Source organism: Chelmon rostratus, chromosome 12 (genome assembly GCF_017976325.1).
Source record: "Chelmon rostratus isolate fCheRos1 chromosome 12, fCheRos1.pri, whole genome shotgun sequence".
Lineage (NCBI taxonomy): Eukaryota > Metazoa > Chordata > Actinopteri > Chaetodontiformes > Chaetodontidae > Chelmon > Chelmon rostratus.
In genome coordinates this window covers 9998341-10023755 of record NC_055669.1, presented here as the reverse complement: position 1 = coordinate 10023755, position 25415 = coordinate 9998341, and the positions used below count along the sequence as shown (strand labels likewise).

The window sequence follows — 25415 nt, the reverse complement described above, 5'->3', positions numbered from 1 at the left end:
ATTGTGTGACTTAATTTGAGCAGGGTACATGTTGTAATGAAATGCGTTCAGGCTGCTTATGGTGAGCACTGGTTGGCCCTTGTGAACGAGAAATGGAGACACTGTTGAGCTATTTAGATTAGAATACACTCAATAAATCTTGATTTTTTTAAAGCACAAGCATTAAATGAATATTTGCTCATGGAATGATTTTAGACGGAGCGGGTCTAAAATCAGACATTTAAACGACAGAGCTGACAAAGGCCTGCGTTAATCATAAAGCTGTGAAAATATCGCACGTCTTAAAACTAAACGCCGCTGCAGGTTTATTGCTGCACACTCTCTGATCAGCTTCCATTTTCCACTGTATAATTATACACTCTATAATTCTGCATGATTTTTCCTCCACAGTCTTTTCCGCAGACCTGTGTAATTTCAGCCTGGTGGAACAAAACGGAAAGAAAAAAGAGAAAGAAAAGAAGAATCCAGCTAAATGAAGGAAAGCAGTACCGTCCTGTGTGACACGGCGCTCCCCTTTTCTGTTTTTCCCGGCTGTCTGGTCACGATTCAAAGCCCTCACAGCGGGGGGCTTTGTGTTGATGCTGCTGCAGTTTAAGTCCGCATGGGAACCCCCTCCCCACCCACCCACCGCCTCTCCTCCTCTCCTCCCTCTCTTCCATCTCTCCTCATCCCCCTGCTGCTCCTCATCCTCCTCCTCCTCCTGCTTCTCTTCCCTTTCTCTCCTCCACCCACGCACGGCTCTCCACGACCGAGAGGCTAAAAATAGCATCAGGGATCCCCGCATCAATTCAGAGGGAGGAGCGGGTGGTGGGGGGGCGTCAGCGCACACAAGGTCATAAAACCCCCTCCAGTGCTTTTCTTGATTTGTCACAGCACCCATCAGCGTTTTTTCTCCCCCCACGGGAGCCGCACATCGTCTCCGATTTTATTTCTTATCGCGCTGAATTGATAAAAGTCCAAATTGTATCGATCTGCCTCTAAATCATATCAAACGCCCCCTCCTATAATTAATTTCATGACACAGAGGCAGGAATGAGATTTGACTGAGGACTCCAGGCAAACACAACAACAATACAACAAAATAAAAACAGAGGTGTTTTTTTTTTTTTCATCACAGCACGAACAGGTGGAGGAGAGGAGGGAAAGCGGAGCGAGCAGCGACAATAAGCTGAGCATGTGCTCGCAAAAATCCAGAGCGTGTATTCCCCGTTATTCCCTGCTACAGGCAGTCACTGCAGACAGGAGGCTGCAATGACTGGAAGAGTCCCTATTCTCAGAAGGAGACTATTGATTTTCTTGCTGTCATTTCTAATCATCGTTGATGTGTCTTCTGCGAGGAGAGAGCACGTGCAGCCTCCATCAAATAAAAGGTACGTTCTTTCCTTTCCTCGTCCCCTCTCCTCGTCCCCTCTCCTCACACTTCATCCCCTCTTCTGTCCGTGTTAGTCCAAAAAATAAAGAAGAAGAGGGGTATGAAGGGGTTGCATGATGAAATTGCGATTGCAGGGTCTAATATCTGTCGCTAGTAACCTTTATAGCTCACTTCATTTGCATTTTCACACCTGACAGCACCAGTGCATGACTTTTTTTTTTTTTTTGCAGGGGTGAATTTTCTTATCTGACATAGCTGCGCCTTGAGGAAGCAAGTGTGCAGTGTGTGGAATATAAAGGTGCATTCCCTGCATTAGATGAGTCTGATCACAGAGGGCTGTCTGTCTGTGTGGAGACTGTTGAAAATGGTTTCTGTCCTCGTGCAGATGGTTGAGTTGATGAATGTAAGAAGGAAAGACATTCAAGTGTGCTTTTCTGCAGGATCTTTCTAAAGACATAGACGAGTGTACAGTCCGTCCAGCCTGCTGGTGGTGAACATGGGGGGTCAGTTGGTCACCTCCTTTGTGTTTGTTGCAGCTCTGATGATGAGACGGGGGCCGAGTCTTTGAACCTTTGCATCGGTGATGAGCTTTCTCCTCTCTTTATCTCTCATCACCATATTTTACAACCGGGCAAACTGAGCCGCTCTTGTCAAACGCTGGTCCCATCCGCCCACACAGGTATGCACGTGTTCACATGTGCACATGGATGCACAAACACACACCCTGAGGCACGTGGTTTTTTTTTACACACACACACACACACACACACACACACACACACACACACACACACACACATAAGCACAAACATCTTAACCCTTGTATGCAGACACACACACACACACACACACACACACACACACCAGACTGCATTATAAATGGACCTTGCTCTTGTTTTTTCTCTTTCTCTTTGTCCTCTTCACTTCCCCTCATCATCAGCTGCTCCGCTTAATGCAGTGGCATCATTGTGCTGTGTGAACAGAGGTTGATGGTCCAATGCTCGTGCCAAGGCCGCGCCGGTGAAAAGGTGTTTGTTGTCGCGCCGCAAGAAGGCATCGTGGCCAACCAGCGGCAGAGGAAAAACCCAGAGACGCGTCTGTCACTGCTGCATTAACACAGCTGCACCTTGATTAGAAGTAGGAAAGAGTGTGACGTACAGCGCTTTAAAGCGAGTGAGATAACGTCTCAGATGGAGATAAACCAGTGAGAAGAAAGAGGGAGCTATCTAATGAAAAACAAATCTCTGAGGGCGCTTTAAATCTGTCCTCTTTGTTTGTATGTGAATAGTTTGGACAGTTTTGTTCCCGCAAAATACTTTTGCCTTCCTAATTGCCACCGACAATAAGATTTTCCTCCTATTGTCGTTCATAATCTCATAATTAAAAACCAGAGCAAATCTAATATTACAGTAAATTAATAGAGCTGTGCCATGATAGCCTTTCCTTCAGCGTGCTGAGGAGGAAACAACCATAACAAGGCGCTGGTGTCTGTGTGTGTGTGGTGGGGGGCGTTTTGTATGAACTAAGGTGACTAATTGCCCTCTTGTTCATCCTCTGAGATGGATGTGAACACTCACCCCTCTGCTCCTCTAAGCGCATGGCTGCGTGTCAGGATTACCCAGGATGCTTCTCGAGTATCCCCTTCTTCCTTCATTGGGATCTCATCTCATCTCATCTCATCTCGGATGTTATACCTGACATGCCCGTGCATTACAGCTGCCGCCTGCACGGGCCACTTTATCATCCCCTGCACCTTGGCTTTGCTTGTGGTGGTAATAGAAAACACTTGATCACAGGTATATTTCCACTCATTTATGGGACTTTGGGATGCTAACGTGTCAGCTGATATTTAACAGTGACTCTCCCTGTACCTGCCCCTTCGTGAATGATGGCGAAGCTGCTTAGTCATTTGAGTAGCCGGAGCAAATCTAACTAATGATCTTAGCTGTCAGAGATGAATTCTGCAGCGCAGGGCCCTGTTGCGGCTGGCATCCCGTGTCTCCCAGCGTGTCTCAAGCATGCCTTTGGTATCATCTCACACTGGCTGCACCGAGTGCGGGATGATGCCGCGCCGGGTTGAGTCACGACTCGCCTCTTATCTGCAGATCACAGGTTGTTTATCATACGTGGAGCATATCAGCGTTTTGCACAGGCCAGACGCATCAGTCCTGCTGAATATGTGTCACGTTATTCACCGGTCGTAACACTGTATCGAGGCCTGCTGTCGCTCCTGCGGCACCCAACTCTTTGCTTGAGGCATCACTCCAGTTAGTCACAGCTGAGTGAGATGACAGCCATGGTCACGACATGCAGTAGAACTGACAGGCTAATTCAAGATGGCTGTGTTACACACAGCTAACTCACATGACGCACTCAAGGCGAAGAGGAAGTGTTTTTAAAACCTCTGCGGCGTCTTTTTAGCCAACTCCTCTCTGCACTTTTTTTTCTTTCTTCCTTGTCTGTTGTTTTTATTGTTCGCTTCTGTCTTTAGAGCAGCTGGCTGCACCGCTGCAGTAAATATTGACTTGTATTTGTAGTGCAGGAGGCAGAAAAATGCCTCTTTCTCACTAAACTGCGCTCTCAAATCACTTTCCAGCATGACACCATTTTAAGATGTAAATAAGCAAAAGTTGAGGCATCAAAATGTTGCACTCTGGTGAAAAGCACATAAATTCAAGGCTGGAGATTTTGATTTTTTCAGATAAACCAAAGAGTTAAGTGTTCTTTTACTTCTTAAACTAAATAAACCAATTTAAAACCAAATTGTCTGAACAAATTGCTGCAACATCGCTGAAACTGGGAAGTTGTTCATGGGAGATTCACGGTTTTCAAAGCGCAGCGACAATAAGTCAGTTTTGTTCACAGAGCTAAGATCACAGATTTGTCTCAGAGGACTTGAAATCTGTACAACATATGGCACCGTTTCTCCTTAGATCCTCCATTTGGACAAAGAAAACCCTTCACCAGGACTTCAGCTACAAACTGAAGGTGGACAGATCGCACAATGTGCAGAAAGATGGCGCAGAGGCACACAGATATCTGTAGGAGCAGTGATTATAAAGGCACATGTGACTTGTCTGTCAGTGTGGATGATTCTGTGTTCAGATAACAGGCTAATCTCTGTACCTGTGTGTAATTATTTTGTGGTTCACTTCACAGTACAACACATTCTCTGTCTTCCTCTTCCTTTCAGTTCAACTCTTTTGATCTATTCTGTGTTGGCGCACCTGCTCTTTTTAGATATCTCTCCCTCTCAGTCCAGTTTCTCTCTCTCTCTCTCTCTTTCACACACACACACACACACACACACACACACACACACACACACACTATCAGTTTCTCTCCCTCCTTCTCTCACGCACACACGAATACTTACACATCTCTCTGCTTCGCCCTGGTTGGATTCCTCTTTCTCTGTAATTACAGGCTTCTTATCTACTTCCTATGTTACGTGCTGCAGCCATTGGCCTCCTCCATGTTTCCTCCTCTACCATTTTAGTGTCACGCGTCTTCCGCTGCTTCTCCCTCCAGGAGCCAACAAGGCAGAGACACACAATATGCTTTTTTAGCATGGCTGCAAAAGCCAAGTTCGGCGGCTGCATGGGACACGTCCAAGAGGCACTAAATTCTGGGGGCAGCTTTTGCTAGAAAGAGGCTGCTTGAGTGAAATATTGTAGTGTCGTCGTGGCTGTGGCTGTGTGTGAGGCAGAGAAAGAGGAGGGGGCTAATGTGGGGTTTGGCGTTTGTAGCCGTGAATGAGTGTTTGTGTGCGACCAGGAGTTGTAAAGTTTGATTTAATTATTCATGTGGAAGCAGTAACATTGCTTCCCAAACTAGCAAATGAAACTCCATCTTGCCAAGGAACTCGCACAGGTCACAGCGACCAATTACTTAATGAAAATGATCAGGTTTCTAATGTGGCCCTGGCCAGAGCTTGACTCCAAATTCCTGCAGCACTTCACGCAGCTATAAAACAGAGTGTACCTCAGCTTTCTTCCAGTGGTTAGGCAAAGTGTGCCACCGCTGCAGTCTTTAGACCCATCAAACGTCCAAATGGCTGAACCAGCTTTAAGGAAAGGATTATTACTTATTAAGAATGGCTAATGTATGATGTAAAAGTTGGCCGCCTCTTCTTCTCCATCCCCTGTCTCTTTGGCTCAGCCTCAACTTCTCTCTCCTGCACTAAAATAGTGTGTTTGTGTTGTTTATGCTCATATTTTCGAATGCTAACCTATTCCTATAGAGTGTTAAAGGAAGAAGGATAGAAAAGGTTCATTCTTTTAAAGTCTATTTTGATAAAATACTCACAGGCCTTTGTGTAGAGTATAAGTATATGTAAGTATAAGGTTGTCATTATTTCACCTCTCTGTACTGACCACAACTCCACTGTGAGACATGGAGGATGACATCTGCAGCCCTTGTTCCGTGCACAGATGTTTCCTAAAGGCATCTGTGTTACATAACATTACATTTACATTCAGCTAATAACATGTAAGAATATAGAAAATAAAGTAGAAGAAAAATGTGATAAACCTGCATTGATTTCATGTAACGTTTATCTGATAAGGACAGATAGAGGACTGCAGTTATCTGGTGTTATGTATCGCAGCATGTGTATGGTAGATACTATAGCAACAGCAGCACACACTGACATACTCATACATACACACATACAGACACATAAACACGCTGTCAGTCATTAACCTGAGAGAAGTTTTCAGTTTGCTTTCCTGGATTTTATTCTGGTAGTATTTTTGAGTCCTGATCCTGCAGCCAGACCCCTAAAGCAATCAAATGTTTAAAGTGCAGTCCAAGCTCAATGATCCAAACCTGTCTGCACAGACCGGCATCTTTACAACTTACTGCTCTAATGGCTTTATGTTGATTTTTGTTTCTGTCATTTCTTTGCGTTTGATCATTTTCTGTCTGTTGTATGTGTCCTTGTAGCTCTGGTTTTTAAAGCTACTGGAAGTTCACTCACTTAGAAAAGCACCTGGTGATGACCTGACAGGTCTGATGGAAAGTTCAGCTGAGGACACAGAATGTGAGGCTTCAGCATTCGGAGTTCACTAAATCAATGAGGTATCTCCTAAAGCCTGTTTAGTACAAAATTCCCTCTTTATGCTGGTGCCTTTACTACAGCTGAGCGAGGAAACACTGCCCGGGTAAACACAGAGGGAGGACTGTCGAGTGGATTTTGTTCCCATCTGTTACAGTGAAGTCGTGCTAGGCAGGGATGACTGCACGGCCACTGGTGACAATAGACATGACAACTTTCTCACTGTAAATATCAGCATATTTCACTACCAGAGAGGGAGAGAGAGACATCTGAATGCGATCCAAGTTATGTGTCACCCAATGAATAATCCTCACAGCTGATGGACGCGTGTCTGTCCTCTGACCGCTTGACGCCACAGCAGAGGCTATTTTTGTGTTGCGCGTCCTGACCGCTTCAGCACCGTGGACAGCGCCGTCAGACTCCCCCCGTCTGCATGCGCCGCCTGCCCGACTGCTGGTGACGGTGAAGCCGCTACTGTGTTACACTGCATGCAACAGCAGCGCACACGCACACGCACATGCACGCACGCACGCACGCACGCACGCACGCACGCACGCACACACACACACACACCGTGTTTCCATCACTTTCAGGGCCATTACATAGACTTACATTCATTTCTTGGACACTTACCACAACCATAATCATAACCCGAGTCTTCACTCTGAGATGCAATGATTTAGGTTGTGGGGACTTGCGTTTTGTCCCCGTTAGGAAGGTGAGTCCCCACAATATGATTGTGTAAACAGATTCATGTCCCCACAACATGAGCAAGACACGTCCACACACACGCAAACACACTCACGCAGAGAAGGCTGCGAGCCGACTGCAGGCTCCGCATGCAGCCCCCATTCTAAATATTTCTGCCTGGTAATACAAAACCAGGCATATTCTGCTAAATTATTAAATACCAGGCTGCGAGGCTCAGGGTGTATGGCATGAGGTAATCGTTACGAGCCGGTTTCTTCGATGCTTCTCCATGGGCCAACAAGTGGAAATGTGTTTCGGAAATAGAGCTCGAGAGTGTGTTTATTACTCCTGTCATGATTTTTAAATCACGAGTCCACTTTCAGGACTAGCAGGCAATCGTAGAGTTGATCATAAACTATAGTGATGTTCAGGATCTATTTGGGCAAGAGTCTTTGACAGGCCCGTGGATCTGTTTGGGTGACGTAGCGGTAAAAGTGGTTTCTGATTATGCAGGGTGGTTATGGCCAACATTGACAAAGTCGATCTATTGGGTCTACAGTGGATTAAGACGATCGACCATGTGAGCGGGATTTAAACACCTTTCTATATCTCGATAATCCCATTCTTGTAATATCCTAACAGCCTTAAGGAGTGATCGATCCGCTGCAACCTGTGCGCATAGCAGGCAATGGACCGATATTCACTCGAAGGCGGTGTTTTGGCTGTACGGTGACGTTTTAAGGCAGGTCCTGGTCAAACCTACCAATGATACAAGTCGGTCCTATTCTGCTGGGACTGATCGCAATGAACGGGTGTCGGAGCTCTGCACGGCAAAGGAGCAACCACAGCGAGACGAGGCGATCAAGGGGATGCGGCATCGGTACGCGGGAGCTGTCCATCAGCACCAAATCCCCGACGAAAAGCAAGGAAACAGCAAGCAGAGCCGAGACCCAGTCGCTCCTGTTTTCAGCCTGCCGCCCCCGCCCTCTTCTCACCACCGAGACCGCACTTCGACCACCGCCGCTCACCGCCAGAGCCTCCAGGAGCTCCCCTGTCTAAGCCAGCCATCTCGGAGACCTGTTCACAGCGGCGACCCTCTACCTCTGGCGAGCTACGACACCGCCCAGCGACCTTCACACCGAGGCGGTGAACCCAGCACCGGGCAGCCGGCGCACCTGCAGCAGGATCCCTGGGCCCCGGCCGGCTCTCAGCAGCAGCAGCCGCCGCCGCCGCAATCGGAGAAGCAGCCTGTTTTTCCGAGCTGCCACTGCAGTTTTTCCGAACAGGAGGCGAGTCTTTCTCAAAATCAGCACCATCCTGTCGATCCTCTCCCACCGCAGCCCTCCCCACCTTTTCCGCCGCCTATACCGCCGCCACCAACGTCGTCCTCCTCCTCTCTGCTGTTTTCCCGGGAATCTAAAAGGGGGGATCGGCTCCGAAGGAGTGCCAATAATTACCAACAGGCAAGCATCGTGGAACGCTGCAGGGGAGGAGGAGGAGCAGGAGGGCACCGAGACCACAGGCAGTTGTTGCAGCAACAGCAGCAGCAGCAGCAGCAACAGCAGCAGCAGCACAGTCATTTAAGACTCCAACAGAGGGACCCCTCCCCTGAAGGAATCCGTGCAAACTCGCAGAAAGGGCGCTCTTTAAATGTATGTGAGTCAACCGAGGCTAACAGGAGAGCATTCGAGTCTCAGACTCAGGACCTGCAGCAGCAGCAACAGCAGCAGCAACAGATCCCACAGTTACGAGCGCAGCAACAGCTACTGGTGGGGAGCAGCTTGCCTATCAACTACTGCGCCAGCGGCTCAGGAGAGCTATGTAGGACTCACCAGGCTCCACTGCTGCAACAGCAAGAGCAGCAGCAACAGCGGCAGCAGCAGCAGCAGCAGCAGCAAGGCGCACTGGGGCTCTGTCCCCAGCGTCCGCAGCACTGTGAACAAGACCGCAATAAGTCTGGGAGGATCTCCGCGCAGGGCGATCAGGCGCAGCCACACAGCCGCGACTCCCGCGTAACCCCCCCAGCAACACAACAGGCGTACGCGGGGAACTCGTCTGCGACTGTCAGCAACAGCAGCAAAGACAGCCCCAACTACGGCTCCAGCTATCACCTGTGGCCAGAGAGCCCGCATAAAGGAGAGGAGAGGATACGCATCGACCTCCATAAGGTATTTTTTCTCACATTTTCTCCTGCGATGTCGGATCTAATTGGCCTCTAATCATGAAAACAAACTGGCCTTTACGTTTTGACTCAATGACCACGCCTGTCAAATGATTTTGATAGAGCACATTCACGTATGTGTTTGGTGTGCACGCGCATAGTATGTGTGCGTGCGTGTGTGTGTGTGTGTGTATGTAAAAGAGGAGGTATTAGAATCGTCATTCAGTGTTAGGAAGCTTCTCCAAAAGCACCGAATTAACCACCGTGCGTGTGAGCCAGCGCGTAATATTTCTTATCTAACCCGGTGTTTATTTCATTTGGTTGCACAAGCACGCGCGTGCACGCACGGGCGCGATGGCACGCGCGCGCGCACACACTCACCTGTTCCGTGTTGCAGTGTTGTTTTGGGTAGACCGCTGCAAATATTCAAATGACGCTCCGCGGCAGCTGAATTAGGCACAAAGCGGTTGTTGTTCCCACAGAACGGAGGGTATCTGAGCGGGGGGGGGTTAACACTGTGGCTTCCAGACACCGCTCTCACACAATGGTTGTCTTTATATCATTAGGCCTGCACCTGTACCTGTCAGTGTGAGCGGCTCCTGGCTGCCTGTTCGACATACTTCCAAACTCGCTTTATGCAGCAGCTGTATGTGCTGGCTGGAGAGCTGCCTCGCGCTCACCAGCGCCTGCGTCCGCATGCGTGTGTGTGTCATGTGTGGAATGAAAACAGAAGCGAAGACATCAAGCTCAGACAAACGATGAGAAGAAAATCAAGAAGAGAAGCATGTCGATTAGATAAAATATTCTGAGTGAAGATGGATGAAAGCATGTTGAGGAAATAAGGCCAGGTAATATAGGTTAAAATGTGGTGGTACCAGGTGCGTGTGTGTGTCATGCATGTACGCGTTAGAAAAGAGGAAAAAGAAGAAGAAAAAGTTGTGCTGGGGGAAAATTGAGTGCAGTTTGATTCAAATTTCTACTTAATCATTAGGACGTAGTATAAATGTAATGTAAATGTAAATGCAGGGTGCACAAGACTTCACGGTCATGTACGTTTGTTCATTATTTCCTGGACAAATGAGTGAGCTCAGTGTTCTTTCTGCCTGCTCAGAGTTGAAGAACAAATTGTTTTGGTGCAGTTTGCATCTTGCAGAGAAATGTAAACCAAAAAAGGTACACTGTTGCTCTGACAAGAGGGGGGGGGGGGGATGCTTTTTCGCCTCCAGTCATCTCCCCTGAGAAACCTGGTTGACCAGACATGGCTCACTATTGGTCACATGAACATTTGAGCAGACTGTTCATTTTTTTTGGTTATAAAAGTTATTATTCTTACGTTCAAACGGGCCCCAGCTTAGTTGTTTCTGTTTTTCCTCCCCCAGCAGTGACTCCAGGTGCAGTCGATGTGAAGTTTTTATATCACAGGACAGGAAAGAGAAAAGACAAGGAGGCAGTCTGACGAGGCTGCCGCATCTAAATAAGAGACTCCTTTTTAAAATGCCGCAGCTGTTTTCAGGGGCCGAGCTGGCACCAGCAGCAAAAGGTGGCACATCGAACCACCTTGACATGACTGTTCTGAACTTGGCTCAATTTTGGGGTGTCAGCAGAACGCCGAAATGACCAAATGACTGAAAGGAAAGTAAACTTTTTTTCTTGAAGTTGCAACCATCCTGTTTCAAGTTGAAGCCACAGGGCTGCATTCACTGCACCACAGAGGCATGAAGGTAATGGTGTCAGATACTGTGCACCAGTTTATACCTTCAATTTATTTGGAACACCATATAAGTATGTTGTGACACCATTGTGACTGTACAGTCGAGAACGAAAGCCCATATTGCACCAATTATAGTGTAAAACGTCATTACAAAGAGTCTTTGGTCGGTCAAAAATAGTCCAAGTTAATGCTCATTACTGTTCAAAGCAGCTGGATGTTAACAAGCTGTGGGACTGTTCTGTCTTCCAGAGCCATCCTGATGATACTGGAAGATTTCTTTACATATGTTTTTATACCAGTCATGACCACAGTGTTCTCAGACTGTCGATAGAAAGCAGCAGTGTGAAGAAGTCACTGATAATAGAGGTTTCAGAGACAACTTTATATACACTTACAAACAATCAAAATGGCAATATGATTCACGATTATAACTATGTGCTTTGTTTTGCAGCTTTTCAGCACATAGTTTCCACTGTAAACAAGATGTTTGTTTATTACACAACTGTTACATAACCCAGTTTCAATCATGGAAATCTGAAAGGAAAAAAAAAAATCTTAGAAGTGCTCCCATGACGGACTCGGCCTGAGTATCAAACCTTTTCCACTCCTCAGATCCGACCGCGCCAAGTATTTTGATACGGCTAGACGTGCTTATCCATTCATGGATATTTGTGGGATCGCGGTTACATCTTATTGACTCGCCCTCAATGAGAAAGGCCCCTGCCCCAGCTCCCATTTGAAATCCCTTAAACAAAACACTTGTGACAGAACAAGCCTGATAAAGTGTATACGATTACAGTATCCCTCAGCACACCCTGAAACCCTATAGCTAGCCCACTGAACTGATGGCAGGTAGTACGATATTGTGTCCGGCCTCAATAACATTGTGCTTTGAAAGGTGCATTGCTGCTTCTATTGTGATAGGCTGTGTAAGTACTCTAATGCCTGCCACTTACTGCTATGGTGATATCTCCTGCAGGGACACGTATGTAAACACGGGCGCACTCGCTCTCGCTCCACGGGGCTCATTTCTGAGGATACGCAGACATTGTGTTTAGCAGAAACCTGTGACTGATCACCAAAGTTGACAGAACTCTCACAATGAATAAAATGCCTGCACAGTTTAAAATGAGAAATCCACCAACAGAACATGTTTTGTGTTGTATTTGTGTGACTTTTGCTGGGACAGTGCTGGGGCAGTGTGGGTGATTTGCGGGAGCTTAACTTGGAGAATCCTCCCCGGCGCATTTCCAGTGACAATATGAACCAATATTTCAGCGCTGCAGCCGGCAAATCTTTTCACAATCAGCTAATCTGTCGATTATTTATTATTCCTTGTTTTGTTGTTTTTTTGCAGAGAGTGACATGAGATGACTGAAACATCAGACTATTCTACTTACTGATTCATTTAGACAATTCCATTAATTGTCAGATAAATAGGAAATTGTTTAAAATCATTGTAAATCAAATGTTCAAAACCCCAAAGTCCTCAGTTTTAGTAGCAAATTAAGAGGTTAGAGGTTGGGGACACAGAAAGTTTTGCAGGTTTCTTTGAAAAATCAATTTTCCTCATTGCTGAGAAGATTTTTTTTTTTTTTATAAATGGATAACCGTTTGATTTGTAAAAAGTCAGAAAATATCGAATAATGATTGCTACAATTTCTCCAAGCCTGAGTTCGTGTCTTTAAATAGCTTGTTTTGTCCGATCAACTGTAAAAAAAGAAGAATGACTGAAATTGATTGATTATCAAAATAGTCGCTGTTTAATTTTTTTGTCAGTCTGTTCATCAACAGATGGTTTAAGCTCTGCTCATCTCATGTTTTATCATGATTTAGAATACAACAAATGTTTGTGCTGCACGTTCGCTGTCAGATCAAGGGTTAAAAGTGAAAAGAAGGAATAAAAATACCCAGCCCGGTGCTTCCTCTCCTGTCACATCACCCATGTTTGTTGGGTGCAGCGTGCCTGTAAGCTGCTCTGCTGTAGCTCTGTGTGTGTGTATGTGTGTGTGTGTGTGTGTGTGTGTGTGTGTGTGTGTGTGTGTCAGGTGAGTGCCAGCCCACCTTTCTGGAGAACATAAGGTTATATGTGTCACTGCAGAATGGATGGCTTGAAAGAGGAGGAAAGCTATTACACTAAAGCCTTTTGTGCAGATCCTGCCAAACTGTAGTCCGACACACGTATAATCACCCTATATGATCTGGGAAAGGTCAACACAGCATATATCAAAGTGGCACTTGCAACCAACTTAGTGTCTCTTTGACGCTGTCTGGAGGATTTAGTGAGGTCGTGTTTAGCGGTTGTGTGTGCGGAGCTGATTTTGTTCCCAGAAGCATGAACAGAACATCACGTGGAGGTATTTCTGTTGAAGAAAGACACTTCTTATTCCTTTTCTGGAACTGTTTGCAATAATTCCAGTTTTGCTGCTTCCAACCATCTAAAGTGTCTTGTTTAGTGTTCCCATTTTTTCTCCTGCTGTCTGTTCAGTGTTACTCATAACTAGGATCATTCATTTTAAGTGAATTCTACCAGAACGCTGGTCTCTTCCGGCTTTCCTCCTGTCTAAATTAAGGAAAATACTGAGGTAATTGGGCTGGTGCCTCTCTTTAAAAAGCAGTTTATCCTATCAGTGTGTTTGTGTTGGCTTCGCAATAAGGCTGAGGTAACGTTGAACGCCGGAGCATGGAACAATTGATGTCGACAGATCTGCTTACAGTGTTATGATTTACTGGCGGGCTCATGCCAGGAGAAACATTATGTTGATTTAAACCTTCTCTATCGGTCATCGTAGCGCTGTTGTTACAGGGCCCTGCGTTTGTTTTTCTCTCATTAGGCGACCATGTTTCCACTGCCTTGTGCGCTCAAGTCTGTGAGGGCAGCCAACACCTTTAAAGTAAACACACCCCGCAGAAAAAATGTAAATGTCAGACAAGGGGCAGATCCTAGTTCACATCCTCTGTGTGTGACGAAGGAGTGGCTGCTGGAGATCAGTGATAACACCAACAATCGCATGAAGAGTGGTAGGTGTGAGCTCTCAGTTTGGGCTGCAGCTGGCAACACACGGGCAGTAAGTATGAACACGAAGCTCTCTTAATAATTGATTGCCGTTTTCCCTATTTTTTTGTCCGCTGCGTTTAAGTGCACTCCTGCTCTGAAATAGATTTGTGTTACCATGTATGTTGCTATGGAGAGATCAGCCTCGCATTGTGTAGCAGCCTCTCTCGGGGGTATTGAGTTTGGTCAAGGAATCATGTGCAGAACAAGACTATCTTCTGGATTAAAATTCATTTCACACCGGCCTTTGAACACACACACGCAGCAGGGGCTTGCGCACATGTCCACGTCTCACACACACACACACACACACACACACACACACACACACACTGTAGGGCAGCCCACACAAACACTGATATGACTGTAAGTGGTTCAAATGGTGCTCCACTTGATATAGTTCATTCGCTTTGCGTTTCGTTTGAGTGAGCCCGCACAAGGAGAAGTGTATTGAATTACTTGCAGTCCAGTTGAATACAAAGAGTGGAAAGAAAGCGAGTAGGGGGTTTCCTCGGCCGCCGTGAGCCTCGCTGCTTACTTACTCGGCGGGTAGAGTCGCAGCATGGCAGATGTTTTCGCTCTGCCAGCAGTCAATGCAATTTGTAACTCCACTGTTCGACCTCTCCCTTTTCTAATGTGTGTTGTAACTTACTTTTTTTTTTTCTCAGCTCCGCAGCATGCCAAGTCCCCACCACGGCTCTTTGCTTAATAAATGGCCGCAGTTCATTTATATGGTAATTCCTGTGAGACGCTGGCCAAGGGATGCCAGGCATATAATGTATCGCCACAATGCATATGCTTTATGGCTAATTAGGTTATTGATCTGAGGCTGTCCCTGCGTTAGGGCATGATCGCGACACAAAAGAGTATGAGAGTGTGAGTAATGCAGCTGTAAGCAGATATTTGGCATTCATTACAATGCTGGAGAGATTCAGACGTACGGTGATGGCTTCCCGTGTGTGTGTGTGTGTGTGTGTGTGTGTGTGTGTGTGTATGCGCACGCGCCTTTTCCACCTATCTTATGATATTGCCGACGTGTGTGAGCTCATTGAGTCATTTCAATATTGCCTGCTGGCTGTTTTCAAATGTTTGTTAAACACAGTGTTTGGTAGGAGTGCAGAGTGCAGTAACGAGATGTGAGAGATGTGTGATTTCATCATACTTTGCTCACACAATCGACTAACGCTTCGCTTGCAGCCTGCCCTTGAAAATGCAAGTTTGGAAAGCTTCTCCTGCCATTGTGAAACTCCATACAGAGAGTGTTTCCTTGAACGTCAGTGTGTGTGTGTGTGTGTGTGTGTGTTAGTCATGTTCATGTGAATACGCCTGTGTGTGTGTATTCATGATGAGTTCCCTGCTCTGCCTGGGCGATCTCATTGGCTAAGCTTCCCCCCCCCCTCTCCTTCTCATCAGGTCTTTGCCCTCAGGTCAGAATTTGACTGCTGATCCCCTGAGCTGCTACTTAATTTACAGCACATGATACACAACCGTTCCCCCGTAAAACTCAATCGCAGCCTCCTCTGGCCACTGATGAATATTCAGTGAAGAACAAAAAGCCCGAGCGGGGCAGCATCAAGTCAGATCTACTCTGCCTTTAGCTGTTTATAGACAATGTGAGTACAATTTGTTACCTTTATACAAACAAAAAGATGTTTCCAGCCCAGCCTTTAATCAGGGGGCCTCTCTCTCTCTGTATGTGTGTGTGTCTAATATATACAAATTACTGTGTGCGTATGTGTATATCAGCTGCCACAGTGGCTCTTCTCCAACACACAAGCTTTACAAATTGAAACAGAAGACGAGCTGAATGACGCTGCTTCCCCTCCCTCCCCTTCGTTACCTCAAATCACCTACTGGAGAATGTAAAACAGCTATCATCTCTATACGGTAACAGTGTGATCTGTTTGGTGGTGGCGGGGGGGGTCTGCTGAGGTTGAGTGCAGGCGGTGGAAGCTGCAGAACAACATTTTCCTGGTATGTGCGTGTATGCATGTTCTGCTGCGCGGGTTTTGTGTATTTGTGCACATTTGCATGCTGGTTTGTGCCTGTGTGTACGCGTGCGAGCGGGAGGATAGCTTTAGTGTCTCTTCACGTGGATACCACTGTTTGTCTTCAGATGGCAAAGGTCACATTAACCCTGCTGTGATTTCTAGTCTTCAGGAATGATCCGCTGCGTCGCCGCGCCGCCTTCTTCTCCAAGAGCCGCTTCCTGCTTGCGTCAAGGCATCCGCGCTTCCCTCTGCATTTGCTGCCGTGTTTGCAAAGAGCGTGAAGAGCCAAACTGGTGCAAACGCGTGCGTGTGTTAGAGAAGTCTATACAAAAAGCAGTGAATGCTATTCTGAGTGAACTTATCTGGTGCTGACATGAGATAAATGTAGACCCGTTTGCTCCCTCCCTCACTCTGCCTCTGTTTTTCTCTGGTTTATGTTAGCGGTTGGTGCGTCGTTCCTATACAGCTGCTCCAGCCTCCATTATCAGCTTCCCCGAGACTTTTAACCCCTTAATGGGCCGCCAACTCGGCCTTCGCGCTTCTTCTTTTGCACCAGCCATAGTCTCGTTAACCCTTTCAGGAGTGAAGCTGCCTTCCATCTCTCCCCTCTTTTTCTTTGAGAGTCCCTTTTCGATCACGCGTTTCCGCTCCCCCAGCCACCTCTTCCTCTCTGTCTGGAAATAAAAAGGCCTTTTAAAATAGAATCAATTTACACTAAAGGGCCCAGGGGGCATTAGAAAACTGCAGCACTTAATTTCATAACCAAAGAAAAAAAAATCACAGCTGGAGGCTGTTAGCACAATTCCCGGAACTTTTATCATGCGAGGCGTGATAGACCAGCATGAAAGACAGCTACTCCTGACTGTAGTGCAGCACAGTGTGGGGTCCGGTTATAGTTCACCCACCTGAAAACAAGATTACGTGTGTTGCGGTGAAGTACAGTAGGTGTGTGAGTTTGTTCTGCGGGGGAATACAAATGTGCTGCTTTTCCAACTGGCCTTTGTTTCAATTCACCAGAGAAAAGTGGCCCTCAGAGCCAGATAAGGATATTCAATTAGCTGGAGTCTATGGAAGCTGCACCCAGTCAGAGCAGGCAGGAGCCAGCTGACATATGGTGGAGGAGGAGCAATGAAACCCGATATCTTCTCATTTCATCTCGTAGCCGTTTCAATAATTTTCCCATTGGCATGTCAAACATATAAAGTGTCTGTTTAGTAGATTTCTTTGCCTGTTTTCTCAGTCTCACCTCAGAAACCTAAATGGAAGAATACGAGGGAATGGAGCTGAATGGTTTTCAGATCAGCATCTGAGATTAAACTTCTTTTACTCTCCATGGAAAACTGCGCACAGCCACAAGGAAAAACTTATTTATGTTATTCATTGGTATTTACAATTCACTCTAAGACACTGGTGAAGATTCACTTTGACCCTGAAATGCTAAAAAATGAGAATTCCTCCGATTCGCCATCACTCTCTCTTGTCCTCTAGCTTCTCCCGCTGGCTTCGTGTCGTCCTCCAGTCATAAATCTCAAGCAGGACGTTTCCAGGCAACTCTCCAGTCAATCTTTACTGAGTTTGTTGTGCCATCGATCTGTCCGGTGCTATAGGTTGTCCCGGCCTCTCTCTCCCCGCTATTGATGTTTTTGCCTCGGGGAAAGAAAGAAAGTGCCTCGGCCTGAATTTACCGAGGGCTCGTTTTCAAATGACTTACAATCACCTCACAATGAAAATAGAAGCTGTCAGCTGGTGGCATTTATACATGGATACTGCTGTTGGAGCTCACAATAGTGAATGCAGTTTGATAAGAGGTAAGAATTGTGGGATTTCACTGTGGGTTATGGGGCACTTAAGGGTGATAATGCCTGTGAGGAATATATGGCCACTCTGGTCCTGTTGGGATGACCAATAGCCACCAGGGGAACTGTCACCTAATGAAGATGGTTTAGTCCACGTGGACTAAGCTATATTTCAAGCTTTTGTTTTTTTGGTGTGCTTGTGTGTGTGTCTTCAGTCCCTGACCACATGCATTACTGGTCGTTTTGATATGTGGGAAGGAAGTATTGGTACGAGCGGCCATTTAGGCCATAAATCACACGTGTTCACGCGCAGCATCGTAATGTTACATAATGTTACACCACACTCTCCTTCACACTGCTAAGCCCTCTTACATGAGCATTCACAAACTACCACATACACACATTTACTCAAGCTCTTATATACGTCGGTTTCCAACCATGGAAAAAATACAGGTTCACATTCCTTAAAACTTGCTTCTTTATTCTTGATTTTCTTCTCTCCTCATTCACTTTCTGTTTCTCTGTTTCTTGTCTCTTAAGATCTACTGTTCTCTTACTATTCTTCCCTTGAAAACACTTCATAAAATCGTTCTCGGTTAACACAGTTCGTTTGGAAATGAGTGCATCCTGTTTTTATTTCCGTTTCACACAGCGCCCCGACTTTTTTGGAATCGGGATCGTGTATGGTGAGCACGCCAAGGCGTCCGCTGCCTCAGAAAGGTGCAATCCCCTTACAGTAATGTCACTGCATCATTAGCAGCCTGATAATCATGCTGACCTGCCATCTTATTTCACTTCAAATAGCTGAACAAATCAGGGATGATTTTGAGGTCTGGAGCTCGGCTAAACTATCAGCTTGTCACTCAAACGAGGCTGCTGAGATGCCACAAATGAACTAAGTGACGTCACTTCTACAGCATAGTTCAGGGCTGTGCTAAGTGGGTTTAAATTAATTTAAATGATACACGAGTTAGCTTTCATCCATTTGAACTTGATTTATTGAAAGAGTGACAGGCCTAATGCATTCAGCGTAATCAGCGTAAAAACTAAACTGTTCTACGTGAACTTCTCAAGAATGGTTTGTTTTCCATAAGCGGCGGGAAGGGTTCAGAATGAGTGTTTATTGAAGTCCTAAGCCTCCTCTCACTCCTCCACTCATGTGGGAATGTGTAGAGGACTGGGCCTGCCTCTTTATGAGGGGTTTTGAGCACAAATCTGCCGTCAATCAAGCAATCAGTCATAATGGGTGTCTATGGGAGCGAATGGGGCAATATTGTTGATTAGGTAAAATAAAGAGGACGCTTTAGAGAGCTGATTAGTGCAACGTTGAAATGCTCCTCTAGTCTCAGTTCCATGTACAATGTCAAACCTCAAGGAGCAGGTTTCACGAAGGCATTCACATCAACACTGAGACGACCAGATGTGAGATATTCCACAACCATTGAACCCGAAATGGCCTTTTTAAAGTAAAGACCAGTTTATTTAATTTCCAAGAAAAAAAACTTTATTTGTATAGCACCTTTCATACAAGAGATGCAGCTCAAAGAACGCACAAAATAAGTAAAATCCCACATTAAAATAAACACGACTCACGAGCAAAGTTTCAGGAATTTGAAAGCAACTTTTCACAGTCGTGGAAATTAAACACTAAAAGCAAACTAAAACTGCAAATTCCTTATGACTAAACCAATAATAATTCCAATAGCACACATGGCTGTCACGCCATGTCTGAGATGCTCTCTCAGGCAAACACGTGTTTGGCCTCTTCTGCTGTTGACTCATTTATGAGCCGTTTTACCGCGAGCAAGTGCAAACAAACTTACTGAGCTTTGAGTGGCCCCGCTGGCCAGTTTCCAAGTTATATGTCTTACTCTGGGCAACCATCTTAGTTTAAGTGACATTTATTACTTTCTGGAATATTCTGCAACAGTGAGCGCAGCGGAGGCCTTCATTTTCTCACTGATGAACCACATTTTAATAACACCGTTGCCTCGTTAGAAAGCGCAACAACAAGCCAACGTATGCTGTGTATTTCAGAGCCCTTCTTTCTGATTAATACCCATCAGGGATTTTTAAAGCATGACTTTGCTTATACTTGTTTACATTTTGGCAAACTGGTGCCATTAGTCTGCTAAATTAGGTATTAGCCGTTCTTGTTTGCCCAACGTACGATGATTCTCAGGCGAGATCTGGAGTTAAAAGGACGTTTCTATGTGGATTTGTGGCTGCGTGTTCCCAACGAACACTGGAGGTGATGATCTCCTCAGGAAGTGCAGGTCGCGCTGAATCTAAAAACATGTGTATCATGTCTGTTTGTTTGGCTTTGGCTGAGTTATGACTCTGAGAGGGAGCGAGGATCTCGAGGAAGGAAACTGCCGCTCAGGCCTCACGTCTCCCTCCGAGCCTGGAGGCGCGCCTCACAGTCTGAAACCCTCTGCTATAAGTCATGGACAGGACACCTTCCCAACATTTAATCTAGTGTTTGTCAAATGGTTCAGTTTTACTTGTGTTTTTACTTTGTTTCCTATGTCCTTTGGAGTGTTGGTTCATATGTGTGATTTCTGCGGTTGATTTGGTCCTGATTATGTTTTCAGCCTCAAGGTGGAATTTGTTCACCATCCATCCATTATAGCCCCAAATCATGTTTCTAACAATGCCTGCCTTTAATTTGCTGGAAATCAAAATTGTTCCTAATGAGGTGGTGGGTGTCCCAGTGGAAAAGTAAACCCCCACCAGTTCTATCCCCATTCTCCCCAGGACCTAGTTTATAAGACACACACTCACACAATACTCGTGGAGCCACCTTGTTGGGTCCTAATTATAATAGCATTGTGTTGTTGCTGTTGAACACAGCGTGTTATTAGTCCTAACAGTAACACATTCCCACAGGCATGTACCTGTGTCCTTTTTTCCTCATGGAGCTTTTCTCTTGTTTTTGGTTACTTTTTGCTGTTCATCTCTGAGAAGCGAGCGTGAGAGAAAGCAGGAGAGCGAGGGAGGCTGAGCTCTGCTACAGGCCAGTAAACGTCTCTGTTATCAAGCTGCCATTGTTTCTAGCTGCGCCGTGAGGACGGTGAAACCTACAGACAGTGATTCTGCAGCAGAATTAAATCTGACATTTTTCCCTTTCATACTTCTCGTTTGTAGTAGCTGTTGTATGTCGCCGCAACGCTGCATTTATCATTCATTATTTACTTGTTCTGAGGGGAGATATTTTTAGATTCCTCTTTAGTTTTTTAATCTAATGTGCACACAGTAATTTTGTTTCTTTCTTGACTGTTTTATTGCTGTACATTTTTAGCACTGCGAAATACACAAAAGCCAAACTAATTATGGCCACATCATGTTTCAGATGATTCATATTGGAGTGAATGTGATCTTTAAATGATGCCAACCCTGAACTAAATGGCAAAAGAATCTCATCTTGTTTCTGCTGTGAGTTAATGCTATTGCCCCATATTTTAAGTCTAGTTCTTTGCCTCAGTAAAGGTTATTGCATCCCTGAGGCCACTGCAGTGCTGAACTTGATTTTTTTAAGCATCGTCACTATTTATTGTGTGTAGATTTTATTGTCGCCTTTTATTCTCCTGCTGAGTTGCTGTGTTAGGTCTTCCCCCTGGGGATCCCATCGAGCCCACTGACAGATAGTAACAGACGCTACATTGCAGCCCCCTACCACTCGCAAGTAATTGTCCTCACTAAATGACGGAGAGCGTTTCAGCTGGCTTTAGTGTTCGAGGTGGTCGTTATGGCTGCTGGCTGTAAGCAAATAAGCAGCTTCTATTACAGATGTTTCATTTGGTTACGCCTACAAGACATAAATACTCAAAGGTCAATTCAGAACCCTCCTTGGCAATACCAATACACAGAAGCATTAGTTCAAACACCAAAAGACTTGGCCGAGCCTACGGAAAGATTGTGGTTTTAGTTAAATATCGGAAAAAGTCACCGTGGCCCGTCTCATGCTTCAAGTCTGTGTTGACATTTTCAAGACTTAACAGTCTTTCCATAACATTAACCAAGAGCTTCAAGTTGTTTAAACGTAGCCATTTTAATTATTCCAGGAGCCAGGAGTGGACATTAATGGATAACAAAATAAATTCATCGATGTTGATGAAAAATGTGATCCTGGAACTGTTATCTTTTGTAAAAAACACATTTGCTAATTCACATTGTTTGAATACGAACAGAATTATTAGGTCATAAGGTAGACAGCAACTCTGAGGTTGAAATGAGGACAGTCTGTCGTACTGTGTTCAAAATAAACCGTGTGGCTTGATCCTAAAGCCTAAGCCTAAAGGTGTTCTGTTCGTCACTGACACGCTAAAATGCCACGCTAACAATACTGTAAACCAGTTGCCTTTAAAAGTGCAGTCTTACCTGGTACAAATTTTCCATCAGATGGTTTGGTGTCGTGATTGCCAGGCATTGTCCGTTCTGCAGGGCTTGCTAGCAGCCATGTAGCAACAGCCTCGCTTACCGATGGGCAGTACAGCAGCAATGGATCTGAGGGAAATCACGCCCCCTGGAGGACAAGGCTTCATCTGTGGGTTAACACACTGTGAGTTTTCAATTAAAACGGTTGCAAGCAACAGCTATTTTGATAGTCAATTAATCTGTTGATTATTGCTTCGATTAATTGATTATTGAGTGGAAAAAAATGAAATAGCTCAATTTTATTATTTCCAGCATTTTATTCATAACAGCAAAACATTTATTTTTTAAGTCATATTCCTCATCTTCCTGTACAACGCTCTTTCAGGCAACTTAAAAGGCAGACACAGTCACTACAATAAAAAAATGAAATTAAAGAAATGGACAGTGGGGATCAGCCATGCACTAAGAATACTGATAGATGTTTGATCAAACAAGTTTCTGTTGCGAGTGAGGATCCACTTTAAACTGTCTCTGGCTAGTGGCACAAACATTTTCAAAGACCATCTAACATTACGTAATGCTCCAGTGTCTCTCTGACCAAATTTCAGCTACTTAGCATTAGCTAAATCTTCTGCCTCAGACATACACACAATTTCAAGACAAATGTAATGGACAGAAACACCTTCCGCCTGTTTTCTCTCTGTTTTGTGATGGATCAAGCTTTACCAGGGCATTAGCTTAATCAAGCATTAGCTTTGAAATAGCTTTATCAAGGGTGTTAGCTTCATCCAGTTTTAGCTTTAAAATAGCTTTATCAAGGGTGTTAGCTTCATCCAGTTTTAGCTTTAAAATAGCTTTATCAAGGTTGTTAGCTTCATCCAGTTTATCTTTAAAATAGCTTTATCGGGGTTGTTAGCTTCATCAAGCGTTAGCTTTAGAATAGCTTTATCGGGGGCCCATCTACATTGATCCGACACAAAACAAAGAGAAAACAATGGAAGATATTTCTGTCCGTGATGTTTGTTTGTACATTTGAACCAGTAATCTCGCGTTTCTCTGTACCTAGTTTCTGCCTGCACCATTTTTCAGTGTTTACCCCAGAGACAAAGGAGATGGCACAATTTCCTGTAATCCATCACATGAGCTACACAAGGCACGGCATTGGCTGACTCACTGCCCACACCTTAGGAGACTTTACCACAGTGCATACCGTGCACCATAACATACACCCAACTAATCGATGATGAAATTAATTACCAACTATTAATGGATTAGTTGTGGCAGCCCTAAATTCAAATACATCATTACAAAGCTAATTTTATATTTTAGCATAGTTTGAACCTCATGTTAAATCCAACAGCCCTACTTTATCACAATAGCTAAATTCACATACTCACTATCAAATCTCACAGTATCTATATTAAATCAATATCCAGTCGCTTCACTCTGGAGTGAGATGATGCTGATCTGTTGCAGTATTGATGTTACACACTGAACACGTATGCACAATCACACACGAGCAGATGTGGGACAGTAAATGTTTGAATAAATGTATGAGGTGAAAAACACGGTTGGAGATATGCTCTTCATGTGCTTCCACACACACGCACAAACACACACACACACACACACACACACATAAGATGCTCACTTCAGTGCACATCAAGCAAGTTGTCCACACGCCCGCTGATCGTACCAGACATGTGAAGCCGGTTTGAGAATATTCTGTGAAAACTCTTTGAACATCGGCTTCCTCTTCAATCCCTAAGACTGTCGTGTCTTCATGAAACACTTACAATAGCTTCAGCTTATCCCACGGAAGGGCAGAGGCAGCCATTATTTAACGGCAGACATCCCTACAGAGATATAAGGACATGAAGTATTGGGTGATAAGACTCGGCTCACAGAGGCTCAACCTTTCTGCTACTGCTAGGAAATAGCAATTCTGCACTGATAAAAGTGACAAATTTTAATTCATGGTGTTATTCCTGAGATGCGATATGTACGCCTATGCTATTCCTTTTTTGAACGTTAGATGGTCTGAGAAGATCACATTAAGTACATATTGTTTATTTCCATCACTGCAGCGCACAAAGTGTCACAATGGAGAATTTTCCTTCATGAATGTGGGGCTGCAGCCTTTGGTCGTCCTCTGTCTTCGCCGGCGCTGAGTAATGATCCACATGCTGGTCAGGGATGGACGGAGGAGCCCTGATGCCTGCTGGCCTGTCAGAGAAATGTGACAGCGTCTAGTGTGCAGGGACAAACTGGAGAGGGTAGCCTGCAGCTCTCAATCACTCCAGGGGCTGGCAGAGACACCCACAGGGAGCTGTCTTCCCTCTCTTTCATTTATCTCTTTCTCTTTCCCCCTCTCTGTCTTTCATGTTTCCTGCGTTTCTAGATCTCTGCCTTATTTTGCCACCTCTTCGTCCTTGTGTTCCTCCTTTCGTCGCAGCCTTGTCAGCATCTGCGCGCTGTTTGCAGATTTTACACACTCACGTACACGTGGATGTACTCAAACAATTCTTCTTCTTGTGCTTGTTTCGTTGCTGCACACTGTCTGCGTCAATATCCGACCTAATCCGGTGCCTGCTGAGGCTAAGCTTGTTCAACTAGCACACATATGCACACATCCACCCACCCACCCACGTATACACACACACACACACACACACAATCAAACAGACTGGCACTTACATGCACACACTGAGTGGAATGCACTTGATTTTACAATGCGTACTTCCATTTTTAGGGTATATAAGCCTTCTGCAGCACAGTAGCCCCATACAACACGAAAGAATGAGGATTTCTATTAGATTTGAGCTGGCTGGAGAGAGAGACAGAGAGGGAGAGGGGGGAGCCAGGCACAGAGTTGCCTTCATTTAAACTGTTCTGCACTGAGGCTTTTCAATTTGATTATGAGGCTCCATTTCATAGAGCCTGGATGCTGCGTGCCATTCAGAATGAAATTGAGCCATTGGTCGGCTGGACAGGCAGCCTCCCCGTGTCTGCTTTGCGGGGGCATCGGGGGACGACAAGGGCAACGCTGGCCCACCGTGCCCCACTGTTTAGTCGGGTTGCAGGGGAAAAGTGCCGGAGCTTGGGTAGCTGGCTAAGTGGGCGAGAGTATGGAATTGATTGGGTGCTTTGAGGTTTTGGAGTGTGATGTGAGGACTCCTGCTGCAAAGTCTGTGAAGGACTCT

The 25415-nt window shown here is 45.4% G+C and overlaps 1 protein-coding gene across 1 annotated transcript in view; it reads left to right on the top strand.

Annotated features, from left to right (window-relative positions):
- The first annotated feature begins 14028 nt into the window (after nucleotides 1–14028).
- kcnn1a (potassium intermediate/small conductance calcium-activated channel, subfamily N, member 1a) overlaps nucleotides 14029–25415 on the top strand; it is a 43242-nt gene continuing 31855 nt past the window's right edge. Inside the window, exon 1 of the mRNA XM_041948703.1 lies at nucleotides 14029–14061. The gene's annotated coding sequence lies outside the window, so the exon portion shown is untranslated. The remainder of the gene's footprint in view (nucleotides 14062–25415) is intronic.